Source organism: Protopterus annectens, chromosome 9.part0 (genome assembly GCF_019279795.1).
Source record: "Protopterus annectens isolate FY-2018-M chromosome 9.part0, PAN1.0, whole genome shotgun sequence".
In the NCBI taxonomy this organism is placed as follows: Eukaryota; Metazoa; Chordata; order Ceratodontiformes; family Protopteridae; genus Protopterus; species Protopterus annectens.
This window is the reverse complement of record NC_056743.1, coordinates 199,625,331-199,651,512: the sequence shown is the minus strand read 5'-3', so window position 1 is coordinate 199,651,512 and position 26,182 is coordinate 199,625,331.

The window sequence follows — 26,182 nt, the reverse complement described above, 5'->3', positions numbered from 1 at the left end:
AACAGCACCCCACTGCGGGTCAGCCCAAATTCACAGAGTGGTGGCAACAGCACCCCACTGCAGGTCAGCCCAAATTCACAGAGTGGTGGCAACAGCACCCCACTGCAGGTCAGCCCAAATTCACAGAGTGGTGGCAACAGCACCCCACTGCAGGTCTGCCCAAATTCACAGAGTGGTGGCAACAGCACCCCACTGCAGGTCTGCCCAAATTCACAGAGTGGTGGCAACAGCACCCCACTGCGGGTCAGCCCAAATTCACAGTGTGGTGGCAACAGCACCCCACTGCGGGTCAGCCCAAATTCACAGAGTAGTGGCAACAGCACCCCACTGCGGGTCAGCCCAAATTCACAGAGTGGTGGCAACAGCACCCCACTGCGGGTCAGCCCAAATTCACAGAGTGGCGACAATAGTCCCCCAATTGCGGGTCAGCCTGACTTTCACGGGGTGATGGCTATTGCCCCTATTGCGTGTCAGCCCAACTTTCACAGTGTGGCGGCTATAGCCACCCATTGTAGGTCAGCCAGCCTTTCAAGGGGTGGCGATAGCCTCCCATTACGGGTCAGCCCGACTTTCAAGGGGTGGCGATAGCCCCTCATTACGGGTCAGCCCGACTTTTCAAGGGGTGGCGATAGCTCCTCATTACGGGTCAGCCCGACTTTCAAGGGGTGGCGATAGCCCCTCATTATGGGTCAGCCTGACTTTCAAGGGGTGGCGATAGCCCCCATTACGGGTCAGCCTGACTTTCAAGGGGTGGCGGCGATAGCCCCCCATTATGGGTCAGCCCGACTTTCAAGGGGTGGCAGCGATACCGCCTCATTATGGGTCAGCCCGACTTTCAAGGGGTGGCGGCGATACCGCCCCATTATGGGTCAGCCCGACTTTCATGGGCCGGCAGTGATAGCCCTATATTATGGTTCAGCCTGACCGACTTTCACGGGGTGTCGATAATACCCCCATTACAGATCAGCCCGACACCCGACTTTCACTGGGTGTCAATAATACCCCCATTACAGATCAGCCCGACACCCGACTTTCACTGGGTGGCGATAATACCCCCCACTACTGGTCAACCAGACCCCTGACTTTCAGAGGTAAGTGATAATACCCCCATTACTGGTCAGCCCGACCCCTGACTTTCACGGGGTGGCGATTGTTTACCTTCTCGGCCTTTCCTGGTTAGGGGTTGCCCCAGCAGAACTTCGGTCCGCTAATGATTGGCAGATTTTTATGGTGCTGAATTGCCAGCCCAATGCCCAACCTTCAGAGAAGGCACGCCCATTCACACATGTCTTTCGGAGGCCACTCGACCATGGGGAGAACATGCAGACTACACACAGAAGGCACTCCAGACGAGAATCGAACAGAACCTCTTGCTGTGAGGAAACAACACTACAGCTGCACGGGTCAGCTCGACTTTCACGAGTTGGCAATAATACCCAATATTATGGGTTAGCCCACCACCCGACTTTCACGAGTTGGCAATAATACCCCCATATTACGGGTCAGCCTGACCCCCGACTTTCACGGGGTAGCGATAATACTCCCATATTACGGGTCAGCCAGACCTCCGACTTTCACAGGGTAGCGATAACACTCCCATTACAGGTCAGCCCAACTGCCGACTTTCACGGGGTAGCGATAATATACCCATTACAGGTCAGCCCAACCCCAGACTTTCATGGGGTGGCAATATCCCCTATTACGGGTGAGCCCGAACCCAGACTTTCACAGGGTGGTAATACCCCCATTACAGGTCAACCTGACCCATGACTTTTACGGTGTGGCAATAATAGCCCCCATTACTGGTAAGCCTGACCCCCAACTTTTATGGGGTGGCGATAATACCATTACTGGTAAGCCTGACCCCCAACTTTTATGGGGTGGCGATAATACCATTACTGGTAAGCCTGACCCCCAACTTTTATGGGGTGGTGATAATACCCCCCATTATGGGTAAGCCTAACCCCCGACTTTTACGGGGTGGTGATAATACCCCCATACATGTAAGCTTGACCCTCGACTTTTACAGGGTGGTGATAATACCCCCCATTGTGTAAGCCTGACCACTGACTTTTACGGGGTGGCGATAATACCCCCTATTATGGGTCAGCCTGACCCCCGGCTTTTATGGGGTGGTGATATCCCCCATTATGGGTCAGCCTGACTCCCAACTTTCATGGGGTGGTGATATCCCCATTACATGTAAGCCTGACCCCCGACTTTTACAGGGTGGTGATACCCCACTATTTTGGGTCAGCCTGACCCCCGACTTTTATGGGGTGGTGATAATATCCCCCATTATGGGTCAGCCTGACCCCCGACTTTTATCGGGTGGCGATATCCATTATGGGTCAGCCCAACCCCTGACTTTCATGGAGTGGCGATAATACCACCTATTACGGGTCAGCCTTACTCCCGACTTTCACGGGGTAGTGATAATACCCCCCATTATGGGTCAGCCCGACCCCAACTTTCACGGGTGGCGATAATACCCCCTATTACAAGTCAGCCTAACCCCTGACTTTCATGGGGTGGTGATAATACCCCCTATTACGGGTCAGCCTTACTCCCGACTTTCACGGGGTAGTGATAATACCCCCCATTATGGGTCAGCCTGACCCCAACTTTCACGGGTGGTGATACACCCCTATTATGAGTCAGCCTGACCCCAACTTTCACGGGTGGCGATACCCCCCTATTACGAGTCAGCCCGACCCCAACTTTCACGGGTGGCGATATAACTTTCACGGGTGGCGATACCCCCCTATTACGAGTCAGCCCGACCCCAACTTTCACGGGTGGCGATACCCCCCTATTACGAGTCAGCCCGACCCCAACTTTCACGGGTGGCGATACCCCCCTATTACGAGTCAGCCCGACCCCAACTTTCAGGGATGATACTCCCATTGAGTCAGCCCAATCCAGACTTTCACGGGGTGGCAATACACCCCCATTATGGGTCAGCCCATTTACTTTCACAGGCTGAAGATAATACCACCTATTATGGGTCAGCCCGACATGGACTTTCACGGGGTGGTTATAATACCCCCATTACGGGTCAGCCTGACTTTCACAGGGTGATTACACCCCCACATTACAGGTCAGACCGACATGGACTTTCAAGGGGTGACAATAACACTTTCCATTATGGGTCAGCCCGGCATAGACTTTCAAGGGGTAACGATAACACTCCCCATTATGGGTCAGCCCGGCATAGACTTTCAAGGGGTAACTATAACACTCCCCATTATGGGTCAGCCCAACATGGACTTTCACGGGGTGATAACACTCCTCATTATGGGTCAGCTCGACATGGACTTTCACATGGTGACAATAACACTCCCCATTACGGGTTAGCCCATGGATTTCCTGGGGTAATGATAAATCCCCCATTATGGGTCAGCCTGACCCCAACTTTCATGAGGTGACAATACCCCCATTATAGGTCATCCTGACCAAGACTTTCATAGAGTAATACCCTCATTATGGGTCATCCCAACCCTGACTTTCATGGGGTGATAACCCCATTATGGGTCGGCCCGACCCCATTTCTGAGGTGACAACCCCATTACGGGTCAGCCCAACCCTGACATTTATGAGGTGATGATAATAGCCTCCATTACAGTTCAGCCTGACCCAGACTTTCATGGGGTGATGGTAATACCCTCCATTACAGTTCAACCACACATGGACTTTCATGGGGTGATAACACCCCCCCATTATAGGTCAGCCCATCATGGACTTTCATGAAGCGATAATACCATTTCGGGTCAGCCAGACTTTCATGGGGTGACAATACCCCACATTACTGGTCAGCCCGATTTTCACAGTGACAATAATAGTCACCCTTAACGGGTCAGCCCAATTTTTATAGGGTGATAATACCCCCCATTATGGGTCAACCCAACTCACATACCCCCCATTACGGGTCAGCCCGAGCCCAACTTTTATGGGGTGGCATTAATACCCCATTATGGCCCAGCCCAACTTTCATAGGGTGATAATACCCCCATTACAGTTCAGCCCGAGCCTGACTTTCATTGGGTGATAATACCCCTCTATTACAGGTCAGCCCTACTTTCACTGGGTGATAATACTCCCCATTATAGGTTAGCCCGACTTTAAAGGGGGGATGATAATCCCCCATTACGGGTCTGCCTGACAGATGGGGTGACAATACCTCCCCATTATGGGTCATCCCGACAGACTTTCATGGGCTATTATACCCCCCATTATAGGTCATCCCCATCCTAACTTTCATGGGGTGACTAATACTCGCCCATTATGGGTCAGCCCAACCTCGAATTTCATGGGGTGATACCTGTCCATTACGGGTAAGCCCGACCCCTACTTTCAAGGGGTGACGATAATACCCCCTATTACAGGTCAGTCTGAGCCCAACTTTCATGGGGTGATAATACCCCCCCATTATGCATCAGCCGGAGCCCAATTTTCATGGGGTGACGATAATACCCCCATTACAGATTAGCCGGAGCCCGATTTTCACTGGGTGACAATAATACCCCCATTACAGATTAGCTGGAGCCTGATTTTCACAGGGTGATAATACCCCCATTACAGATTAGCTAGAGCCCTATTTTCAAGGGGTGACGATAATACCCCCCATTACAGATTAGCTGGAGCCCGATTTTCACAGGGTGATGATAATACCCCCCATTATGGGTCAGCCCGAGATGGACTTTTACGGGGTGATAATACCCCCCATTATGGGTCAGCTCGAGATGGACTTTTACGGGGTAACACCCTATTATGGGTCAGCCCGACATGGAATTTTATGGGGTGATGACAATACACCCCATTACGGGTCAGCCCTACATGGACTTTTACGGGGTGATGATAATACCCTCCAGTACAGGTCAGCCTGACATGGACTTTCATGAGATAATTATCCCCATTACGGGACAGCCTGACTTTCATGGGGTGATAATACCCCCCATTACGGGACAGCCAGAACCAGACTTTCACGGGGTGATAATACCCCCCATTATGGGTCAGCCCGACCCAGACTTTCACGGGGTGATAATACCCCCCCATTATGGGTCAGCCCGACCCAGACTTTCATGGGGTGATGATACCCCCCATTATGGGTCAGCCCGACCCAGACATTCATGGGGTGATAACCCCCATTATGGGTCAGCCCGACCCTAACTTTCATGGGGTGATAATACCCCCATTATGGGTCAGCCAGACATGGACTTTCAAGGGGTGATGATAATACCCCCTATTAAGGGTCAGCCTGATCCAGACTTCCACGGGGTGGCAATAATACACCCTGTTACAGGTCAGCCCAACCCCGACTTTCACGGGATGGTGATAATACCCATTACAGGTCAGCCCAACCTCGACTTTTGCAGGTTGGTGATCATACCCCCATTACACGTGAGCCCAACCCTGACTTTCACAGGGTGGCGATAACCCCCATTATGGGTCAGCCCGACCAGGACTTTTACGGGGTGATGATACCACCCCCATTACAGGTCAGCCCAACCCAGACTTTCACAGGGTTACGATAATACACCTCCATTACAGATCAGCCCGACCCCGACTTTTAAGGGGTGATGAGAGTACCCCCTATTAAAGGTCATCCCAACCCAGAGTTTCACGAGGTGACCATATCCCCCCCATTACATGTCAGCCCAACCATGACTTTCTTGGGGTGACGATAAATAGCCTCCATTACAGGTCAGACCGACATGGACTTTCATGGGGTGATAACCCCCTATTATGGGTAAGCTCAACCTAGACTTTCACAGGGTGATGATAATCTCCCATTATGGGTCAGCCCGATATGGACTTTCATGGGGTGACGATAATATCCCCCCCATTACGGGTCAGCCTGACATGGACTTTCATGGGGTGATGATACCTCCCATTATGGGTCAGCCCAAGGACTTGCATGGGATGACAATACCCCCCGTTATGGGTCAGCCTGACAAGGACTTTTACGGGGTGATGATAATATCCCCCATTACGAGGTAGCCCAAGGACGTTTACAGGGTGACGATAATACCCCCCATTATGAGTCAGTCCAACAAGGACTTTCATGGGGTGACAATACCCTCCTATTATGGGTCAGCCCGACATTCAAGGGGTGATGATACCCCCCATTACAGGTCAGCCTAACTTTCACAGGGTGATTATACCCCTCCCATTATGGGTCAGCCCGACAAAGACTTTCACGGAGTGATGATAACACCCCACATTACAGGTCAGACAGACATGGACTTTCACGGGGTGATGATACCCCCCATTACAGGTCAGCTCAACATGGACTTTCACATGGTGATAACCTCCCCCTTTACGGGTTAGCCCATGGATTTCATGGGGTAATGATAAATCCCCCATTATGGGTCAGCCTGACCCCAACTTTCATGGGGTGACAATACCCCCCATTATGGGTCAGCCCGACCCAGACATTTATGAGGTGATGATAATACCCTCCATTACAGTTCAGCCTGACCCCGACTTTCACGGGGTGATGGTAATACCCTCTATTACAGTTCAACCCAACATGGACCTTCATGGGGTGGTGATATCTATTACAGGTCAGCCCAACATGGATTTTTACGGGGTGATAATACCCCCATTTTTGGTCAGCCAAACTTTCATGGGGTGACAGTACTCCGCATTACTGGTCAGCCTGATTTTCACAGAGTGATAAAACTCCCCCATTACGGGTCATCCCAACTTTCACGGGGTGATAATACCCCCCATTACAGGTCAGCCCGAGCCCAACTTTTACAGGGTGGCAATAATACCCCCATTATGGCTCAGCCCCAGCCTGACTTTCATAGGGTGATAATACCCCCATTACAGCTCAGCCCGAGCCAGACTTTCATGGGGTGATGATAATACCCCTCCATTAAAGGTCAGCCCTACTTTCACTGGGTGATAATACCCACCATTACAGGTTAGCTCAACTTTCAAGGGGGGACGATAATACCCCCATTATGGGTCCGCCCAATAGATGAGGTGACAATACCTCCCCATTATGGGTCATCCCAATTGACTTTCATGGGCTATTATACCCCCATTATGGGTCAGCCCCATCCCGACTTTCATGGGGTAATATTTGCCCATTATGGGTCAGCCCAACCCCGACTTTCATGGGGTAATACCCACCCATTATGGGTCAGCCCGACCCCTACTTTCAAGGGGTGATGATAATGCACACCCTTATGGGTCAGATCGACATGGACTTTCACGGGGTGATGATAGTGTCCCCATTATGGGTCAACCTGACATGAGCTTTCATGGGGTGATAATACCCCCATAACTTGTCAGCCCGACATGGACTTTCACGAGGTGATAATACCCCCTCATTGTGGCTCAGCCCAAACCTGACTCATGTGGTGACTATAATACCCCTCTATTACAGGTCAGTCTGAGCCCAACTTTCACGGGGTGATGATAATGCCCCTCCATTATGCATCAGCCAGAGCCAAACTTTCACAGGGTGATAACCCCATTACAGATTAGCCGGAGCCCGATTTTCACGGGGTAACGATAATACCCCCCATTGTTAGCCCGAGATGGACTTTTACGGGGTGACAACACCCCATTACGGGTCAGCTCGATATGGACTTTAACGGGGTGATGACAATACCCCCTATTACGGGTCAGCCAGACATGGACTTTTATGGGGTGATACCCCCCATTACGGGACAGCCTGACTTTCATGAGGTGACAATAATACCCTCCATTATGGGTCAGCCCGAACCATACTTTCATGGGGGGTGATAATACCCCCCATTACGGGTCAGCCCGACCCAGACTTTCACGGGGTGACGATAATCCCCCATTATGGGTCAGTGTGACCCTGACATTCACGGGGTGATAATATCCCCATTATGGGTCAGCCAGACATGGACTTTCACAGGGTGATAATACCCCCCCATTAAGGGACAGCCTTGTCCTGATTTCCACGGGGTGGCGATAATACCCCTATTACAGGTCAGCCCAACCCCGACTTTCACGGGATGGTGATAATACCCCCAATTATGGGTCAGCCCAACCCCGACTTTCACAAGGGGGGTGATCATACCTCCATTACACATGAGCCCAACCCAGACTTTCACAGGGTGGCAATAACCCCCTTTATGGGTCAGCCTGACCTTGACTTTTATGGGGTGATGATAACACCCCATTACAGGTCAGCCCCGACTCAGACTTTCACAGGGTGACAATAATACATCCCCATTACAGGTCAGACCAACACCAACTTTCACAGGGTTATGATAATACACCCCCATTATAGGTCAGCCCAACCCAGAGTTTCACGAGGTAACAATAATATCCCCTATTACATGTCAGCCCAACCCTGACTTTCTTGGGGTGATAAATAGCCCCCATTACAGGTCAGACCGACATGGACTTTCATGGGGTGATAACCCCCTATTATGGGTAAGCCCGACCCAGACTTTCACTCACAGGGTGATGATAATCCCCCATTAGGGGTCAGCCAGATATGGACTTTCACGGGGTGATGATAATCCATTATGGGTCAGGCCAATATGGACTTTCACGGGGTGATGATAATCCTCCATCTTGGGTCAGCCCGACATGGACTTTCATGGAGTGACAATAATATTCCCCCATTACGGGTCAGCCCAACATGGCCTTTCATGGGATAATGATACCTCCCATTATGGGTCAGCCGTACAAGGACTTTCATGAGGTGACAATACCCTAGTTATGGGTCAGCCTGAGAAGGACTTTTATGGGGTGATAACCCCCATTATGAGTTAGCCTGACGAGGACTTTTATGGGGTGACGATAATAGCCCCCATTACAAGTCCACCTGACAAGGACTTTCACAGGGTGACAATACCCCCTATTATGGGTCAGCCTGACATTCATGGGGTGATATCCCCCATTATGGGTCAGCCTGACTTTCACAGGGTGATTACACCCCCTCCCCATTATGGGTCAGCCCGACATGGACTTTCATGGAGTGACGATAACACCCCACATTACGGGTCAGACAGACATGGACTTCACAGGGTGATGATACCCCCATTACAGGTCAGCCCAACATGGACTTTCACTGGGTGACGATAACACACCCATCATTACGGGTCAGCCCGACATGGACTTTCACTGGGTGATAACTCCCTCCCATTATGGGTTAGCCTGACATGGACTTTCACAGGGTGACAATAACACCCCCCATTACAAGTTAGCCTGACATGGATTTCATGGGATGACGATAATACCACATTACAGGTCAGCTTAACCCCAACTTTCAGGGGGTGACTAAAATACCCTCCATTACAGTTCAGCCCGACTTTCACAGGGTGATACCCCCCATTTCAGTTCAACCCATGGACTTTCATGGGGTGACAATACCAATAATGTGAGCCCAACCCTGACTTTCACAGAGTGGTGATCATACCCCCATTACGGGTAAGCCCAACCCTGACTTTCATGGGGCAGTAACCCCCATTATGGGTCAGCCTGTCCTTGACATTCACAGGGTGACTATAATACACCCCATTACAGGTCAGCCCAACCTAGACTTTCAAGGGGTGACAATACCCATTACAGGTCAGCCCAACCCAGACTTTCATGGGGTGACTAATACCTGCTCATTATGGGTCAGCCTGACCCCAACTTTCATGGGGAGATAATACCCCACTCCCTATTACGGGTCAGCCTGACCCAGAGTTTCACAAGATGATATCCCCCCATTACATGTCAGCCCGACCCTGCCTTTCTTGGGTTGATGATAAATACCATTACAGGTCAGACCGACATGGACTTTCACGGGGTAATAACCGCCTATTATGGGTAAGCCGACCCTGACTTTCATGGGGTGACAATAACACCCCCCATTACGGGTCAGCCCGACTCAGACTTTCATGGGGTGATACCTTGACCTAGACTTTCACAGGGTGATACCCCCCATTAAAGGTCAGCCTGACCCCAGACTTTCACAGGTGATACCCTCCCATCACGGGTCAGCCCGACCCTTTCATGAGGTGACAATAATACCCTCCATTACGTGTCAGCCCGACTTTTAGGGGGTGGCAATAACACCATAAATGGAGTGTGTTTGAACAAGAATATAGTTTCATACTGGGTGCTTTTTCTAAGGACACACATGCAAAATCCTTCATACTTCTTATATTACCAGACTTGAAGCCATTGAGAGGGAAAGTTCATTTGTGTATGCACCTGTCTTGTATGCAGGGGAGGGGGAACACCATACTGTGATACAGGCTGAAGCGTGAAAACCCAGTGTACTTAAAACATAAATTTAAAGAAATGTGTAACCCTCAAATGAATATTACAATGGAAAGGTACATATTTTACACAAGAAATCAAAACCCTGGTGAAACTATAGCAGCATATATTACTGACTTGAGAAATAAAGCTAAAATGTGCTGATTTGGTGATTGTCAAGATGAGTTGATAAAAGACAGACTCGTGTGTGTCATTAATAATGATGCAGTGAGAAAGATTCTGCTTCAAGACAGTGATTTAACATTGAGCAAAGCCATAGGGATTAGGCAAATATATGAACTTACAGACAAGCATACAAGTATGCATATGAGCTAGAAAATCATGCATTCACTGTCCACCAGTGTGAATGTTGATAGTATGCAAGATAAGGTTATGTGCAAATGGAGATATAAACTAAAGGGTGTGGCAGTACCCAATTCCAACCACAAACTGAATGGGGCCACAGCACTTAATCATACTGTTGGTTGTCTTAATTGTGGAGGCAAGCATGAACCTAAATGTAATGGGGGGTATCAGCCTGTGAAAGTCAGGGTCGGGCTGACCCGTAATGGGGGGGTATCACCACATGAAAGTCTGGGTCGGGCTGACCCGTAATGGAGGGTATTGTCACCCCATGAAAGTCTAGGTCAGGGTGACCCGTAATGGGGGTATTATCACCCCATGAAAATCAGGGTCGGGCTGACGTGTAATGGGGAATCATCACCCCATTAACGTCTGGGTCGGGCTGACCTGTAATGGGGGAATTATCACTCCATGAATGTTAGGGTTGAGCTGACCCATAATGGGGGGTATTACCCTGTGAAAGTTGGGGTTGGGCTGACCCATAATGGGGGGTATTATCACCCCATGAAAATCCATGTTGGCCTGACCCGTAATGGAGGAGTATTATCGTCACCCCATGAAAGTTCATGTCGGGCTGACCCGTAATGGGGGCTATTACCATCACCCCATGAAAGTTCATGTTGGGCTTTTGCTAAGGAAAAGGATAGGAGAAGCTGACCAGTGGGATGGTTCGGTTTGTGGACTATGATTCAATTTTGGTGGTAGACCTTAGAGTTCTGTGTGGGGTGTTTGTAAGATGTTAGTGCCAGGAGTTTAGCTGGTTTAAATATTAGCTTATGGGCTTTAGTGAGATGGAGGTACCCAAGGCAGTTGGGGAGTTCTAGCCAATTTAGCAGGTGGAAGGCAGTATAGTGGTGGGAGGAGTATTTGGATTTGGTGGCAAACTGAGATTTTGTTATAACATATTTCCAGTTTGAAAGAGATAGAGGAAGATAGGTTGGTTAGTAGGGGAGCACTGTACAATAGTGATGGTAGTAAGTAGGTAGTGGAGAGGGTTTGTCCTGTAGAAGGAGAGAAAGTGGAGTTCCTGTGCAGCACACCAAGTTTTTGATGTGCTTTGTTAATATTTTGCTGAATATGGGTATTGAATTTTAGGTGTGCATCTATAGTTACCCCAAGAAGTTTAGCAAAAGGAATGACTTCTCTCAGAGTTGGCATGGCTTATAATTTGGAAAGTTTTCATCAAAAGTGAGGGATTTTGAGGGAGAGAATATTAGAATTTTGGTTCTGTTGGAATTTAGAGAGAGGGGGTTTTGAAGCATCCAGTTCTCAGTGGTTGAGAAAGCAATCTGAGTTTTTGTTTGGAGTTCAGGGATATTACAGGTGGAGTAGACTAAAGTTGAGTCATCTACATGTTGTACAATCTTAATGTTAGGAATGGCTGCCTGGAAGTCATTGATAAAGATATTAAACAGCACTGGACTGAGTATGGATCCCTGGGGTACCCCAGTGGGGGTAAGTAGGAAGGTTGAAGTACCATTTCCCATTTTACAGCCTAAGATCTGCCAGACAGGTAGCTTTTGAACTAGGATAGGGTATTGTGAGAGAGATTAAGATTAGAAAGGTGGCTCAGGAGATGGGTATGGGAGACCGTGTCAAAAGCCTTGGATAGGTCTAGAACAACTGCGGATACAATTTCTCCAGAATCACAGGTGCGGATTACTATGTCTAGGAAAGAGAGAAGAGCAGTTACTGTGCTATGGCCAGGTTGGAAACAGTGTTGTGCTGGAGTGATAAGTTGTTTTTTGGTAAGGAAAGGCATGATCTGGAAGTGGATGCATTTTTCAAAAAAATTTGAAATTGGGGAGAGAATGGCTATGGGGTGAAAGTTTGAGATATTATTTTTACCTCCTTTGTGGAGGAGTAGAATAAGGGCTGCACACCACAGTTTGGGGAATGTAAGATTCCTGTATGGATCTACTGATGAGAATGCTAATGGGGATGGCGATTCCATCTGTGGCAATTTTTAGAAAGAGTGAGGGGATAGTTGTCAGGGGCATTGGAGCATGGCTTTAGTTTAGTTTTTTATTTATGAGGTAGAGGTGGGTTTGAGATGAAATATGCGAAGAGGGTAAGGGATGGAACGTTGGATAGAGGCTGGGGAAGAGGGGTTGAGTTGAGGGGATGGGTTGCAGTTTGGGAAGGTCTTGGTGAGTTCTGCTATAGAGTTGGTAAAGGAGGAGTTGAATAGCATGGCTCTTTCTGGGTCAGGTTTACTACTGGTGTCAAGGCAAGGATTGTTTTTGATACCTGGGTTGAGAAGAGAATTGGAGTTCCAGAATTGTCTGGGATTTTTGGAGTGGTTAGATTGGAGTTGAATATAGTATGATTTTTTTTGTTTTTCACTTGTTTATATTTAAGAAGGGTGTCACGTTGCTTACTGCGATGGTAAAGTTTCCAGGTATTGTCTCTGTTGCATTAAGTCTTTTAGTATCTTTAGTTAGCCATGAGGCAAAGTTGTTTTTTATTCTTTTTGTTCTTGATGGGGCTTGGGAGTTCAGGGTATTTAAGAAGGTTGATGTGAATTCTACGGCATTGTCTAGAGGAAAAGTTTTTAGATTGTTCCAGTTTGAGAGAATTAGAGAAAGTTGTGGGGTTGAAGTTTGCAAGGTTTTGTGTGTGGATATATTGGTGTAGGTGAGGAACGGAGGGGGTTTCTCAATGGATGAAAGCTGGGAGGTGGTCACTAATGGAGTCTGGTAAGATGCCTGTGTTTGAGATTTTATTTGGGTGGGTGACTAGGATCCAGTCAAGAGTGGAGCCTGGGGGGTTGCTTTTATTGGGTTTAGTAATGCAGTTGGTTAGTTGAGTGAATTTGAATAGATTGATAGATATGGAGGGATTACAGTTATTTAATTTTGTTTCAGTCTATGTTCACGTCCTCTAGTATGTAGGTCTGAAGCTTATTAGTTGAGACCCATAGAAGAATTTGTTCAAGTGTTGTGGCACTGTTTCCTGGGGGGATATAGAGGGCCATGGTACAAATGCTTTAATAGTTATTAATTTTTAGTAGAACTATGGCAAGTTCTGCGATGTTGAACTGAGGAATGGGGTTTTGGTAGTGAGTAATGGAGAGTAGGCTAGAATAAATTAAGGCTACTCCTCTGCCTTTTCTATTTAGGTGGTCATACCTGAGGGCATGAAACCCAGGGGGTAGGATTCCAGAGTCAGAGATGTGGGATTTTAGCCATGTCTCAGAGATAGCTACTATGTCTGGTAGGTTATGGTATAGCCGGGCATGAAAGTGGGTTGTTTGGTTTTTTTAGACTCTGGACATTAATGGTGAGTAGCTTGATATATTTATGGTTGGTTATATTGCTTGTGTCTGGGGGATTAGGATTAGTGATAGTATTAGGTCCGGGGTTGGCATGTGTATCTCCTACTAAGCTTAGGCAGTCAAAGAAGGACAGAAGCAGGAGATTGGGTTTGCTCTTTGAGTTTTGTGGAAAATGCAATTTTAGTTTAGGTATATGATGTTTTATTGAGGAGGGTATAATTTTTAGTCTGTAGTAGTGGAGTGGGTTGGGTTGAACTAAAGAGGAGGATATAGTGTCAAAGTGAGATTTGGTAGGGTGAGGATGGGGGTTGGGGATTGGGGGTGTGGGATAGGAAGGAGGGGGGAGTTGACAAATGGAGTAGGAGGTAGCATGGAATAGAGGAATTAGAACTATGCTGATAGAGGGGATGAGAAGGGTTTTAGGAAGCAGAGAAAGCATGGTCAGTTGGTGTAAGTTAGGTATAAAAGGATTGCAAAATGTTACGGAGTGTATTTGAATGTTGAAGAGGGAGGGGGTTTAGATGTGATTACAGAACTTTATGGTGTGGGATGGGGTGGAAGTAGTTGATTAGTGGTGATGAGTGTGGGAGGGGTATGTGAGGACATGACTGGACTGGCTGGGAAGAAGAAGGGGAGGGAAATAGTGATAAGAATAAAGGTAGGAGTAGTGGGGGCAGGTGGAAATTTGGGGCAGGGTAGGGGAGTGGAGTGAATTCGGAGGGCGAACACAGCAGGTAGAGCCAGAGAGAGGGTAGCTATCTAGAACCAATCAGTGGGTAGTGGCTGGAACAAGGAAACTTGGAGGGACTACAGGGGTAGAAAAGCAGAGGTGAGTCTGCTGTGGAGAGAGAAAACAAAGAAAACTAAAATACACTTGTCAAAGCAAGCCAGCAAAGTAAGATTTGTAAGAAGGGAAAGGGTCCTTTCAGGGGAAGTACTGGTTTACTGTAGTGTTTGTTTAAAGACTAAGTGGGTAGACAGTGCCACCTAGTGGCAAAAGTTGTGAATAGCAGCTTGATAACCAGTATGGCCAAATGATGGGTGTAGAATACAGGGGAGTTTGAGGGGGAAATAAAGGATCACCTTAGGCTGCTTAGTAGGCATGGGGAAATCACGTGCTACTGTATTGTAAGCACAAAATAGCAGATAATTTCAAGTACATACACTATACGGAATGGTCTTGTGGTAGGTTATCTTGTATCATGAGTCCCAGTATGTTTATCCTTTTGGGGTGGTTTTTTTGAAGAAAATTAGAGGGGGATGGAAGCACCTAGAGGTGACGTGGTGCAGGCAAACTTTCATGGAGTGATGAGAATATTCTACATTGCATGTCTCCCAATTGGACATCATGGGGTGATAAGATTACCTCTACATTACGTGTCACCCACAGCTGGACATTTATGCGGTGATAATACCCCCCACTGTGTGTCTCCTGATTGGACCTCACCATGAGGTGGATTTACCTCGTACGACATGCCACCCTGACATAGACTTTCATGTGGTGATAATACCCATTACATGCCTCTCGATCAGACCTCATCATGTGGTGGTAAATACCACTCATTACGTGTCTACCGATAGGTCCTCATCATGGGGTAATATCCCCAATTATGTCCCACTCTGACATTCACTTTCATGGGGTGGTGATATTCCCATTACATGACTCCCATCGAACTTCATCATTGGCTAATACCCTCATTATGTCACCTAATCAGACCTCATCATGGGGTGGTAATAGCTCCCATTACATCACCTTGACATGGACCTTTATGAGGTATTGATAATACCCCATTACTTGTCTCCAGATCGGACATCATGGGGTGATTATACCCCCAGTTATGTGTCACCCTAACATGGACTTTCATGGACTGTTCATAATATTCCCCCATTATGTGTCTCCTGACCAGACCTCATTATGGGGTGAGGACAATACCCCCTATTACGTGTCACCGTGACATAGAATTTCATGGGGTGATAATACCCACCATTGTCTCTCCTGATCGCACCTCATTAATGGGGCAATAATACCTCACATTACGCGTCACCCTGACATGGACTTTCATTGGGTGGTATCCCCATTATGTCACTCTTGACATGGACTTTCATGGGGTGGTAATGCCCCCCAATATGTGTTCCAATCGGACCTCATCATGGTGTGATAATACCCTCCCATTCCATGTCAGCCTGACATTGACTTTCATTGGGTGATAATACCCCCAAATATGTGCTTCCAGATCAGCCCTCATCATGCTGTGATAATATTACATTACGTGTCATGCTGATATGTGCTTTTATGGGTTGATGCTAATACCCCTCCATTACAGGTCTCCTAATCAGACATCATGGGGAGATTAAATAGCCAAATTACATGTCATCTTGACATGACCTTTCATGGGGAGATGATAGTACCCTCCATTGCATGTCTCCTGATCAGACCTCATCATGGGGCGATAATACCATTACATGTTACCCTAACATGGACTTTCATGGGGTGATAACCCCATTATGTTTTCCCAATCGGACCTTATCATGGGGTTATGGCATCCCCCATTACGTGTCACCCTGACATGGACTTTCATAGGTTTATAGGTAGGTATTAGGCTATTGGCCCTAGGGCCTATACAAGCCTAGCCAAAAAGGTACCCTGGCTTTTGCCACCCAAGAAAATTATTGTCCTGTCCCCCTGTCGAGCAGAGCCACAGAAGTGATCCCCAGGGTAAATTTCCTATCTCCTATCCAATCATTAAGATTTTTCTTGAAGAGTGCTAATGATGAGCTTTGTTTGATATAGACAGGTAGTTTGTTTGAGTATGGGAAGTCTCTGGGATAGGAATCTATCCCTCCAGCATGTTCTGTATATTGTGGTGACAAGGTTTAGGTCCCTAGAGCATGTAACTTGGAGGGATTGGGATTTCTTTAAGTGGAGCATGTCGAACAGCTCTGGGTTTGACATAGCTTTGTATGTTAGGCAGAGATTGCCTCTGAGCAGGCAATAATGCGACGGGGTACAACTGGAGTTTTTTGAGGTGATGATAATACCCCCCCATTACGTGTCGCCCGATCGGACTTCAGCATGGGCTGTTAGCCCCATATTACGTGTTACCCTGACAGACTTGTAGGTGGTGATACTTTCCTATTAAATATCTCCCAATCAGACCTCATTACAGGGTGATAATACCCCCCAATTATGTGTCTCTCTGACATGGACACTCATGGGGTGATAATACCCCTCCAATATGTCTCAATCGGACCTCATCATGGGGTGATGATTATACCCCATATTAAGTGTCTCCTGATCAGATGTCATCATGGGGTGATAATGCCCCAATTATGTCTCACCCTGACATGGATGCTCATGGGGTAATACCCCTCAATGTGTGTGTCAGACCTCACCATGGTGTGATAATACCCTCCCCCATTGTGTCAGTCTGATAATGATTTTCATCCAGTGATAATACCCCCAATACATGCCTCCTGATCATCATGGGATGATAATACCCCATTACATGTTATGCTGACATGGGCCTTCATAGGTTGATAATACCCTTCATTACAAGTCTCCAGATCGGACCTCATCATGGCATGATGAAATACCCCCATTACATGTCACCCTAATATGATCTTTCATGAGGGGGTGATAGTACCCTCCATCATCTCCCAATTGGACCTTCACATGGGGCAATACCCCCATTATGTGCTACCCTGACATGGACTTTCATAGGGTAATACTCCCCATTATGTTTTGCCCAATCGGACCTCATCATGGTGTGATGGCACCCCCATTACAAGTCACCCTGACATGGACTTTCATGGGTTACCTCCCATTATATCTCCCAATTGGACCTCATGATGGGTTCATAATACCCCAATTATGTATTACTCTGAAATGGACTTCCATGGGGTGATACCCTCCATTATGTGTCACCCAATCGGACCTCATCATGGGGTGCTAATACCCCCATTTAGTGTCGCCTGATCAAACCTCATTATTGGGTGATAATACCCCTTATGGTCTCCTGATTGGACCTCATCATAGGGTGATAGCCTCACATTATGTGTTACCCTGACATGGACTTTTATTGGGTGATAATACTTCCCTATTACATGTCTCCCGATCAGACCTCATCAGGGGCTAAACCCCCCCAATTATGTGTCTCCCTAATATGGACGCTCACGGGGGGATGATAATACCCCTCCAATATGTATCTCTTGATCAGACCTCATCATGGGGTGATAATACCCCGCATTACATGTCACCCGGACATGGACTTTCATCGGGTGATAATGCACCCATTACATGCCTCCTGATCGGACATCATGTGGTATTAATACCCCCCATTTTGTCTCCCAATTGGACATCATGGGGTAATACTATCCCCCCATTTCTTGTCTCCATTGGATAAACTTTCATGGGGGTGATAATACCTCCATTACATGCCTCCCGATTGGACCTCCATATTGGGTGATGACCCCCATTAAGCGTCTCCAGATAAGACCTAATCTTAGGGTGATAATACCCTCCCATTATGGGTCACCCTGACAACGACTTTCATGGCATAATACTCCCCATTACGTGTCTCCCAATTGGATCTCATCATAGGGTGATAATACCCCCCCATTACATGTCACCTTGACATGGACTTTCATGAGGTGATAATATCCCGTTATGTTTCTCACAATTGGACCTCATCATGAGGTAATACCCCCCATTACCTTACCCTGACATGGACTTTGATGGGCTGATGATACCCTCCATTACGTCTCCTGATTGTACCTCATCATGGGGTGATACCCCCTATTACGTCTCCAATCGGACCTTTTGGGTTAATATCTCTCCATTGCACATCACCCTGACATGGACTTTCATGGGGTGTTAATATCCCCATTATGTGTCTCCGGATCGGACCTCATCATGGGGCGAATATAATGCCCCCATTTCATGGTTGGATGTCATCATGGGGTGATGCTATAACTCTCCCATCACGTTTCTCCCAATTGGACCTCATCATTGGGTGATAAAAGCCCCTCATTACATGTCACCCTGACATGGACTTTAATGGGGTGATGCCACACCCATTACATGCATTCCGATTGCACCTCATCATGGGTGATAACTCCCATTACATATCACCCTGACATACACTTTCAAGAAGTGATAATATGCCCATTATATATCTCTGGATTGGCCCTCATCATGGAGTGATAATACCCCCCACATTGTGTCACCCTGACATGGACATTCATGGGGTAATACCCCGCTATTTGCCTCCCGATCAGACCTAGTCATAAGAAGATACTCTCATTATGTGTCACCCTGACATGGACTTTTATGGGTGATTATAATACCCCATTACCAGTCTCCCGATTGGACTTCATTATGGGGTGATAATACCCTCCCATTACATCACCCTGATGTGGACTTTCATGAGGTAATGATAATACCCTATTACGTGTCTCGATCAGACCTCATCATGAGGTGATAATACCCCCTTAATTATGTGCTATCCAGATATGGATTTCATGGGGTGATGACAATACACCCCATTATGTCTCTCCTGATCGGACCTCATCATGGTGTGAAGAGTAGGTAGGAAAAGATAAGTGCATGTGAAGGCACATCAGCAGAAATGGCAGAAGCATGGTTTTTACTTGAAGAGTAGGAAAGTTCCTCATTTAGCAGTGACGTCAAGTATTCCAGGATGTTGGCAATGTGAACTGGCTGTGGCTCTAGCTGGTGGCTTTGCACCAAGTAGAGAACCTTTTCCATTTGGCTTTGTAAGATTACTTAGTGCTAGGTCTTCTGGACTCCTTGATGTCTAACACCGGTTTACTTAGGGTGGCACCTGTGTAAGCCATTGTGGGATCATCCATTCTGCCAAGCTGAGGGTCAACAGTTTGGGATGAACAGTCCTTCCCTCATCCACTGCACCTAGTTGGAGAGCTGGAGGATGAGTGGGTACCAATGCTATCTGGGCCAGACTGGGAGCTATCAGTATTGCTTTTTTGGGCCTTCTTTCCCTATCTTGAGCAGGACCCAGGGAATTAGAGGTATGGGGGAAATGCATAAATGAACAGTTGGATCCATGGGAAGGAGATGGAATCTATTTAACGCATAAATAGTTGGGTCTATGGGAAGGAGAAGGCATATGTTTTCCAGGCTGACTCTTGTTTGGTCCTGGTGTAGAAACTTTGCAATTGTGTGTTGTGTTTTGATGCAAAGATATCCACTTCAGGAACACCCCCAGGACTAGGTTATGGTCTTGAAAATCTCTGGGTGTGGGTGCCAATCACGAGACTCCATAAAATTCCTGCTGAGGCAGTCTGCTAGAACATTTGGAACTCCTGGAAGGTACTGTGGCATGAGATGCAGTCCTAGAGTGTGTGCTGTTCCCCAGATTTGCACTGCCAGATGGCACAGGGGGTAGAAATGTGATCCTCTAGGTCTGCTGATGTACCACATTACTGTTTTCTAATTTTATTAACAAGATGCCTGGTGTATTTTTCCTTTGAACGTTATTAAGCCTTTTTGTACAGCCATGAGTTCTTTCCAGTTAATGGGTTTGTTTCTGAAGTTGATTTCCCATTTCCTCTGGGTTTGTAGGTTGTGAAGGTGCGCCTCCCAGGCTGTCTCTGAGGCATCTGTTATAAGGGTCTGTCCCTAAAGACAGACTCTGAAGGGGAGCCCCAGGTTGCAGGCACGTCTGTGCCCAAGTAAACTCCAGTTTGAGGCAAGGGATGATGGGAATCACTGTCTAGTGGTTGGGAGTTCTGGCACCATATGTTCCTGAAATACCACTGCAGCTTCCTCATATGCAATTTGACAAGGGTGGACTATGAATGCGTGAAGCAATGTACCTCAGGGCTCTTAAGAATTCCCTTGCTGAAATCTGATCCTTCATTAGGATGCTTTGGAAATAATCAGTTGGGAAGGACATTTTTTCCAGGTGGAGGAACATCTTTTGGAGACTGGTTTCCAGGAAGGCTCACAGGGAAAACAATCCTTTGGGTTAATTGATGGACCTCTGGGGGTTCAATGTGAACTCCTGAGAAGAAAGGAGGTTCTGGGTGAATTGGAGATCCTGGAGTAGATTGGTGGATTTGTTGACTGTATAAGGCAGTTATCTATCCAGGTAGTGATAGATTTGTATTCCCTTGGTCCTGCAGAAAGACATTACTAGAGCCAGGCACTTTCTGAATACTCTTGGTGCAACAGATAAGACAAATGGCAAAGCAGAAAATTAATAATGACTGGATCCTGTCCTGAAGTGAAGGAACTTTGTGTGATTTTTATATAGGAATGTGAAGGTATGCATCATCTAGGTATAGAGACCATTAAGGCCTGTGGGGATGACATGGGAAGGAGCTTTTGAAGAGTTAATATTTTGATTTAGAGAACCAGGAGAAATGGTTGAATTTTGACAGGTCCAGAATAGGGCACCAAGAGCCTTCTTTCCTGGAGACCAGAAATAGTCTAGAACAGAAACCTATTGCCTACGGAGGAGGAAGAAGGACTGGCTCTACTACTCCTTCCACACAAAGATTTTGAATTTGAACCAAGGCCTCTGTCATTTGATTTAGTAGGGCATCTGGAAAAAGTACAGTTTTGTACCTACCATAAATGTAGATGTTCGAAGATCCACATTGCTGCAGTCCTAACACTTGGGTAGTCCGCTGTCCCTCGGTCGGCCCGAATATCAGAGTATAAGGCTGACGTCGGTCAAGGCGCATTTGACTGACATCAGAACGTCAGGGTACAAATGCGCATGACCGACGTCATATCCTCAGTCTTTTCTTGCCCCAGATGTCAGAAGACCCTAAAAAGAAAGGTCAAAACCCATAGACAACAACTAAACAACCAACCAGCCTAACACCAAAAATATGTATAATATATACAATATACACAATATACACAATATACACAATATACCTCAGATGGAAAACTCAACCCACACAACCACCTCAAACTACAGAGGGGAAGGAGGGAGGGTAAATTGGACTGCAGCAATGTGGATCTTCGAACATCTACATTTATGGTAGGTACAAAACTGTACTATGTTCTTCATCTCACATTGCTGCAGTCCTAACACTTGGGTAGAATCCCAAAGCAGAGGTAAGGGAGGATGGCTAAACTATAATGAAGCAGGAGCTGCCAAAATGCCCTGCAACACAGCAGTGGCAAAACCAGCCCTGGATTTAGAATACAGTGGAAGGTGGTAATGCCTAGAGAAGGTATGCACTGAACTCCAAGTGGCTGCCTCCAAAATATCCTTAGTTGCCACCCCTCTCAAAAAAGCTGTGGAAGTGGCAGTAGCCCTAGTGGAATGAGGCCTAATCCCAGCTGGAATCTCTTTGCCATGATGGGAATAACAGAAAGCAATGCAAAATCCAATCCACTTAGAAATAGTTTGTTTTGACACGGGCTTTCCCTGAGAGCACAAAGCAAAAGAAACTAATAACTGCTGAGATTGTCTGAACCCTTTAGTTCTGTCCAAATAATATCGCAACTGCCTGTGTACATCTAAAGTGTGCAAAATCTTTTCCCCTTTATTTTGGGGATTTGCATAAAAAGTAGGCAAATGAATAGTTTGGTTTAAAGCCACACTAGAAACCACTTTAGGCATAAAGGAAGGATTAGTACGTAAAGATACCCTATCCTTATGGAAAATTAAGAAAGGCTCAACTGCCATAAGGGCCTGCAATTCAGAAACCCTTCTTGCAGAGGTAATGGCCAACAAAAAAGCCGTCTTCCATGACAAATATTTCAACTCAGCAGTAGCTGCAGGCTCAAAAGGTTGTAGAGTGAGTTTCTCCAACACAAAATTGAGATCCCAAGCAGGAGTAGGAGCTCTTCGTGGGGGTCTTATATTCTTTGCCCTCTAAGAAATTGCTTGAACAAAGGATGAGAAAACAATGGTGGGTCACAGTCGTAGTGAGCTGAAATTGCTGCAGCATGAATCTTAATAGAAGAGAAGGACAAACCTTTGTCCAATAACTCAGTAAGATATTGAAGAGCCACACTTAAATCAGGCTCAGAAACATCCAAATCCTTAGCTGCACTCCAAAACAAAAATCTCTTCCATTTATCTGCGTACACTTTCCTTGTACTAGGCCTTCTAGCTTCCAAAATCACATTCAAAACTTGTTGTGGAAGTTGAGACCCTCTATGGTTTAAAACAGAATATGCCAGGCTGTTAGGTGAAGAGAGTGAAGTTTGACATTGAGCAAATGACTGTCCTCCTGGGACAACAGATGTGGAATCAAAGGCAAAGGCCATGGAGGCTTCCGTAATAGACTTCTCAGTAATGGGTACCAGTGCTGTCGAGGCCAATCTGGAGCTATCAAAATCATCCTTGGCTTGTCCTGTCTGACCTTCAGAAGTACCTTTGGGAGGAGAGGCAGAGGTGGAAAGGCATACACATGAAGATTTTTCCAACTGAAAGAAAGAGCATCCACTTTCCAAGCTGTGGGATGAAACCTCTTCGTGCAAAACTTTGGCAGCTGGTGGTTTAGTGGAGAAGCGAACAGATCTATGTCTGGAGTTCCCCAGGACACTGTCAATTTCTGAAATACATGAAGATCCAGTTTCCACTCGTGGGGATCCATGATTTGTCTGCTTAACACATCTGCTAAGGAGTTCTGTGCTCCCGGCAGAAACCTTGCCTGAAGACTTAGTTGTAAACTGAGAGCAGTCTCCCACAAAATCATTGCTTGCCTGCATAGAGGATAAGAATGTGTTCCCCCTTGCTTGTTGATGTACCACATGACAGTTGTGTTGTCTGTTAGAATCAACACCTGCCCTGGAAGAAGTAAATCCTTGAAAGCTATTAATGCAAACTGGACTGCTAACATCTCCTTCAAGTTGATATGTAGATGCTGTAGTCTGACAGGCCACTTGTCTTGTATCCACTTTCCATTTAGATGAGCTCCCCAAGCTTTGTCTGAGGCATCTGTCGTTAAAATTTGACTCGCCTCTGGCCAGGTCACAGAGTCCCTTGTTTAGGTGACATTCCTGAGCCCACCACAAAAATTCCTTCTGAATGCAAGGTATTATTTGAATGACAGTGTCCAGATCTTGGCAGTGCTGTGTCCATACATTTTTGAGATACCATTGCAACTTCCTCATATGCAGTTTGGCATTGGGAAGCACCAGAATACAAGATGCCATGAACCCTAAGGCTTGAAGGACTGTCCTTGCAGTCAGCCCAGACTGAAGAGATAGATGATGGAAGTAAAGGGAAAGATTCTTTTGTTTGTCCGGGGTTAGAAAGGCCATCTGGGATGCTGTATTCAGTCTTACACCCAGAAAGCACATGTCTTGAGAGGGTACTAGACTGGACTTTATTTCGTTCACAGAATACCCCAGGCATCTTAGCACTGCTATCACATATTCCAAATGACGAAGAAGCTCGTCCCTCCTTGAGCCAGAATCAGGCAATCGTCCAAATAAGGATAGATTTGTATTCCTTTTAGCCTGAAGAAAGCTATCACTGGAGCCAGAACTTTCGTAAATACTCTGGGCGCAGTAGATAAGCCAAAGGGCAATGCAGAGAACTGATAGTGAGAAGTCCCAGTCCGAAAACGCAGATACTTCCTGCAACTTAGCCTGATAGGAACATGAAGGTAAGCCTCCTTGAGATCCAAAGTTACCATCCAGTGATCCTTGCCCAGCAGAGGTAAAAGCTGTTGTAACGTCAACATTTTGAACTTGGGAATGTCCAGATAAGTGTTGAGGATAGACAAATCCAAAATTGGTCTCCACGTGTTCCCCTTTTGGTACAAGGAACAGGCGAGAATAAAATCCTAGGCCCCTTTCTGGCATAGGAACCGGCTGTATGGCCCCTATTTGGAGTAACAGAGAAATTTGCTTGTGAGCCTCTATTCTTTGTTGAGGAGGAATGTCTGGCATGCCTTTGAAAGGAGGCAAGGTATGGAAATAAAACCTGTAGCCGTGATGTATGATATCCAATACCCATCTGTCTTGGGTAATCAAATTCCAATTTTCTTTGAAAAGTGCCAACCTTCCTCCCAAAGGTGCTGCCAGGCGAGAAGGTTCTGGCAGCTGAAAAGGTAGGTCATTGGGTCTGTTTACGAAAGGACTGACCCCTGCCCTCACCAAGACTGTGCAGGAGAACCCCCGTTCTAGGCCCGAAAGAGCCCCGACCCCCGCCCCCCCCCCGCCTAGATCTACCCCTAGACTGGGAATCATAAGAAGGATTCGTCCACCCCTTAGTAGGCCAATTTCTACTAAACTTTGGAGGCTGAACCTGCAAAAAGTCTTTAACAGTCTGCATAGACTTAGCCTTGTCTTCCATTTTCTTTAAAACTGCCTCAACAGGAGAACCAAACAAGACATCAGATTGCAAAGGGGCATCCAAAATCCTAGTTTTAACATGGTCAGATAAATTTTGATCCCTCAGCCAGGCATGCCTGCGAAGAACTGTCCCAGTGGCAGCCACCCTAGATGAGGCCTGTACAGCATCAAAACCACATTGCAAAGAATGCTTACCCACCTGTTCAGAAACATGCACTAAATCTTGTAACTCTTTACAATCAATACCTTCCGCCAGAGCATCAACCTTAGATTTCAACTGTGAAAGGAGATAATTTTGATATTTCAACATGTGAAACTGGCAATTCAAAGCTCTCATAGCTAGAGTGGACGAAGTATAAACTTTCTTTCCCCATCTATCCAAGGCCCTGGCCTCTTTATCTGCAGGAACCGGATTCTTGACAACAGAAGCCTTAACCCCCTTAGGCCCCTGGCTAACAGTTTCTGGGTCTGCCCTAGGACTCTTAAAAAGATACTCATGAGATTCAGGCACCCTGTAATACCTATCTGGTTTAACAGGAGCAGGAGGCAAAGAATCAGGATTAAGAGAAGCCTCTGCAAACACATCTTCCACCACATTCAGAACAGGAGGTATAGCTAAAGGCCTATGCTGGGGTAAAAACAAAAATTCCCTAAGCCTTTTCCTGGAATCAGAGAAGTCCTGACCCTCCCATTTAAAATGCTCTCTCATGGAGTGAAGGGTCTCTGAAAAAGAAAAATCCTCAGGAGGAGAAGCAGAAGGAGTAGAATCATCCACATCAGAATCAGAATAATGAGAATACTCCTGCAAGTCTTCAGCCGAAGACTCAGACACATCCGAAGCCTGCTCATAATCCCCCAACACTGGTTCCATCCTTGGCCTCTTATCAGGAGGGGGCATAGAACCTCTAATTAAAGTAATTAAATCTTCTGCCATTTTAAGCATGTGCTTCTTGGGCACAGAACCTGAAGAGCTAGGAGTGACACCC